Raw genomic sequence first — 5,470 nt, 5'->3', positions numbered from 1 at the left:
AGTTCAAGGGTTATGTATCAAGTTCCAAAACGCCTACCATTCACGCCATGAAACGCCAATCAAAAAGGCAAATGCTCTTGTTTGTGGTCAGTATTCTTCCTTTGTATGAATTAACCGCGTCTGAAATGGATTATCGAATCCGAACAATTCAAATAGGAAATCACGAACATGTACCGGAGGTCATGAATCTTTGTAATAGCTTATAATAGGACTTTTTGGAGCCGAAAGCCATATCTAAATCTGGGTCCTGTTAATGCATGTGCCATAAGTCTATTAGGAGAACTGTCTCCCAACTAAACAAGTTGCATGAAACATAACACTGTGTGTCATGTGATAAATAATAAAGAATAATGATGTAATCGCGGCTAAGTCAGACGCTTATGCTGTTGTAAATCGTTACCATGTGTTAGCCGCGGGGGGGGGGGGGGGGGGGGGGGGAAGGGTGGTATTCCAAGAAAGTATGCGGTCCACTTCGCAAAACCTTACCCTATTTATGACCAGAATCTGCGATATTTGTTACCCTATTTATGACCGTTAGGCGGCCGGCACAGTTGCCCAAACATAAGTTATGAAGGGCTTTTGTTGACGGTCTTATTGATAATTATGGAAAAGAAGCTTCTTCTATGAAACATACCCAATTCAAGACGAGAATGCTAAACTGACCATACCGTATTTAAGACCAAAATGGTCATAATCGATACCCTATTTATGACCAAAAAGGCTGAAAAACCATACCTCTTGGGGCTGCACATACCTTTATCCTTGTAATGGTGTACCCCACCCCCCGGGATTTTGACTCATATAAACTGTCCAGTAGGGCGAGCATTTCTAAGTGCGTGCGACAGCTTGTTTCGTAAGAGGTTCTCACTCCAACTAAAACTTTGTTAGAAGTAATCTGTCTGTCACAGGAGCCCAATGACTCCATTAATACGACGACAAGTCCTAACGCGCGCTTGCGTGCAACAGGCGCTAGCACTGACACACCGGCACCGCAACAATTTATCATGACTTATGACCGATCAAAGTAAAAATCGGGCCCTCCCTCAAACACAGTATTGATTTTTAAAAACTATCCAGTATAAAGCACGAATAGATGAGAAAACTGACTGAATGAATAAATAAGTTTACAATGGTGAAAGGACTGAATATAAAGTATGTTCTTATCCTAGATCAAGACTCTCTTAATCCTATAAAATTACTAAGCCAAGGGATTTTAGTCTTAGAAATTGCAGAGGCTTTAAAAGAGCTCTCCTTGTTATCTCACTATATAATCGACTTAAAGGCGGCATGGCCTGAGTGAACAGAAGATTGGGTTTGAAATCCGAACACAGCCATCTGGTCGTTCTTTAGTGTGCGTAGCAAGCGTTTCCGTGGGGTTCGGGAGCAAAGAATTACCACGTGAAAAAAAAACCCTCTTTCTTTTTGTGGTTCTCGCCCAATTTTCGCGTGGGCAAAACAACGAAAATCCCATTCCTCGGTCTTTCTTTGCTCCCCAACCCCACGGAAACGCTTGCTACGCAGGCTAGTCGCTCCTCGGCCTCAGCGAAGGCGCCGAGCACAATCAAATGGCCGAAGTCTTCCACCGCGACGGATTATGGCTAGGCTGACGACTTTTCAAGATAATGTTTTCATCAAATCCTTAATCAAAAATCTCCCAAGAGATACCGGAATTGGAAAATCCGACTATTTTCCTAAAGACGTCGACGACATAAGAGAAAAAAATAAAGCCGGTACTAAACGCGGCCAAGCGCAAGACTGAAGACTGCATCCAGTTCAACGTCAAAAAGCTCATCATGGACGGTGCTCTTATCCGTGGCGAAGGAACACTATGTATAATTTCCTAAAAGCTAGAATAAGCTCTAAACTCTAGTCTGCTTTATGTCCGCTTCCCAAAACCCTTACTCTATCTATGACCAAAGTCTGCGACTTTCCCTGACCCTATTTATGACCTGAAAAAGTAGCTTCTTCTAAAAAAACACACCCATTTCAAGACTAGATTGCAAAAACCATACCCTATAACACCCAAAATCGATACCCTGTTAATGACGAAAATGGTTGATGACCCTACCCTTTGGGGCCGCACATACCTATATAGCCCATATAAGGGAGTACCCCCGGATAAGCTGTTATTACTTAACGTAACTGAGCTAAACAGTTTGACAAATCGAAGACAAGCTTTTCAAGTCAAGCAGCAATCGGATATAATTTTCTTGCGGTCCAGCTACGGCTCTTCTCACCGTAGAAGAGTTAAGATTTTGTTCAAATCACGTCAGTCAGTTGATATTAACTTCGAAACAATTACTTCCGATAATTATGGCAGATGAATTTTACTGGCCGAAACTACTGATGAGGTCATTTTCTATTGATGGGACTAAAACAGTTTTGGCGAACATTTATGCGCCAAACGATGCAACCCAACAAGTTATATGCTTCAGAGACCTTTCAAAAGAATTTCTAAGTCCGTGCGCGAACGACAATCTATCTCGCGCTAGGAGATGATTTAAACTGTACAATTAGCACTTTAGAATTAAAAAAGAAAGTAGAGCGATTGACAGCAAAAAAGCTTCTCTTAATGAGCTTCAATCGTTGATCACCACGCAATTTACGGTCCAGGGAGTGGGGGGGGGGGGGGGGGGAGGGGGAGGGAGATACCAAGACCCTGTTTTGTAGGTGTGGCTTGAAATTTTTTCATCTCTAAGAGGTACCAATTCTGATACAATACAATTTCTCCTGTCATATGTTTTTCGGCTCAATACCCTAAAACGTACCGCAAAGCTCTCGCTGTGGACCTTTTGACCCATAAAGGTACATGTTACAAAACCCCTTTTTTTCGTCTAAAAGGTACGACGATTGGCACTGTTTGCAAGTACAGTATGTATGTTGTTGCTTCTTATCACGGATATCATATTTGTCCTCGTCCGGTTGGAGTTCTTCGGAGAAGTCGTAGCTTTACCTCGAGAAAGCTATACGTTTGTCTCGAGACATTCCTATGTTTCTTGCATAAAATTGACGAGCTTATGGCTCTTGTGCTCAGCATGTAGCCGAGTTTATTCCTTAGGAACCGGCAGCCAGCCAGCCACACTCGAGAGAGGTGAGTGAGTACGCTGTGTAGTGGCAGACGGCCTTTGATTGGTTGATTGAAAAAGCCTGTGTATTTTCTGGGAAAGTGACAGGATCGTTGTGTTGAAATGTACACGATTTTCATAAATCCAGACATATATTCAGGCAGAATGATTTCGGGATCATTATGTTAGCTCGTGTTGTCCCTAACCATTCATAAGACACTTCCTGGTGGCAGGTGCATGCTGGGTGGAGTATAATAAACAAGTAAACCTTTATTAAGTGTCTATGTGTTTAGCCTAGATAGACTGATTGGGTACACTAGTAAAATCGCAACGTTAATTAACATACGGTACTTATAAAATTTGAATATTTACATGAAAATGATAAAAACTTAATGAGCGTGAGAGATCCTATGTTAGGTTATGTATAAGATAAAATTGTAAAAATTAAAATAATTCTATTGGCTACAAAGACTACAGCAACTGCTGCTGTTGGTTGAAATGTCGGCAAGGTTCAGTTTTCTTATCCAGGCATACTATCCAGTAGTATCCAGGCATTCCTTGCCAATAATTATGTAAGTACAATATTGATCATGAATATTAGTGCAAGTGTTCGCCCCGTAAAGAAAATTGCGTTAGATAAAAAGAAGGAGGCTTTAATTGAAAAAGGTCGAGAGATGGGACGAGAAAAGGATGGACGATGGAGATTTTTCACATAATAAAGAAATAGATAAGAGATGGAAGTAAGCAGTCTACAGCAAAGAGAACGAGAATTCTCGGAAGTCCACTGCTTTGGCGGTTCATCGCAGCATTTTCAAGTTCAACTCCTTGCTTGAGCTTAAACGCAAACTGACTCTTGCCAGCTCCCCGCCAGTTGAAATTATTAAAAAATTAATGTTTCGATGCACGCAAGTCATTTTAATATAAAAATAACGACGACTCTTTTTTTTTTTCGATAAAACAGTTGCTGGTGGGTCCATTGTATTGTGACCCGGAACAGTCATCCTAATTGAGCAATATTACCAACCAAAACAAAAAACAAAAACACCAAACGAAAGCGAAAAAAAGTGACATTGATTTCATCGAAAAAAGATAAAAGCGAAGCGAAATTGTTGTTATGCTTCACATCCAGTAAATAGTAAGCTTAAACCGGCAATACGAAACTAATTAAAGAAGTTGGGAAAATGGTCATAATTTGGCATTTTGTCTGACCAGAAGGCTCCATTGGGAGATGGAATTTTAACTGATAAGAGACGAGCAAGAAAGAATCCGATGTTTGAATACGCATATACTTTTTAAACCTGGAATATGGCCAGAACAATATTGAAGCTTGTACCGTGTTATTTTGTTTCCAAAATGATGCAACGATTCCTCCGGTTTCAGCTGCGAACACTAGAAGCTTAAAGGAACTCAGTCACGACATTTTGAGTTATTTTGGTTACGTACAAAATTACGTTTAAATCGAAGTAACCTGAAAAGAGTAATTAACTAAGATAAAAAAACACCAAAGAGATAGTAAAAAACCATAAAGGAACAAAGATGGTAAAGGATGGGGAAGATTAACACGGATTGCAAAGGACCAACCGACCGAAAAATTTGGGCTAAAATTTTCAAGATGCGCAAATCGTGACGTAAATATTTGTAATCCAAAAGGATCAGTTACCGCATGGCACAGTAAACAGTTCAAAAGTTGTAAATAGTAATAACGCAGTGCAGAATCAAAAACGATGTTTATGGCAGACGTTTCGGGCCTAGCCCTTCCTCCGTGCTAAGTTAGCACTAAGGAAGGGCTAGGCTCGAAACGTCTGCCATAAACATCGTTTTTGATTTGGCACTACGTTATTGCTATTTACAACTTTTAAACCGTGAGGTAGCTGCATTAAAACAAAGAGTCCTCAAGTTGCACAGCACGGAGTCCAGATTTCACTAAACTGAGACTCACAACACTACACTAAGGAGTTTTGTATGTTGGAAATGATATGTGCCAAATAACTAGTAAAAGTCACTTTTAGTAAGACTCGCCAGTAACTTATAATGCCTTAATTAATTGACATTAAACCGATCTAAGACTAACCTGCTTCAAGCGCTAGCAAAACGCGGGAAACCAAACAAGTGTGGCGTACAAGGTGTATCTAGAAACACACGTACTGAATGTCTGATCATGAATCCTCACTGCGGTCTCCACAAAAACGAAATAATAAACATATTTTACATCTTTTGTAAATCCTCTCCAGGTGGTATATACGCACTGACGTCATAACACAGCGTTTAGTAATTTGCATTTCAATTTTTAAACAAATTCTTGTGCGGTATAAGTTGCTGTCAATATGACAAGTATTTGGTGGCAGTAGAATGTCGAGAACCTGTCAGGGAATTTCATCTGCTATCGATCTGTATTGAGATATGGT

This window comes from Orbicella faveolata, unplaced genomic scaffold (assembly GCF_042242905.1).
Source record: "Orbicella faveolata isolate gen_17 unplaced genomic scaffold, um_ofav_v1 contig_25, whole genome shotgun sequence".
Taxonomy (NCBI): domain Eukaryota; kingdom Metazoa; phylum Cnidaria; class Anthozoa; order Scleractinia; family Merulinidae; genus Orbicella; species Orbicella faveolata.
The sequence above is the reverse complement of the archived record's forward strand: the minus strand, read 5'-3'. Positions refer to the sequence as shown.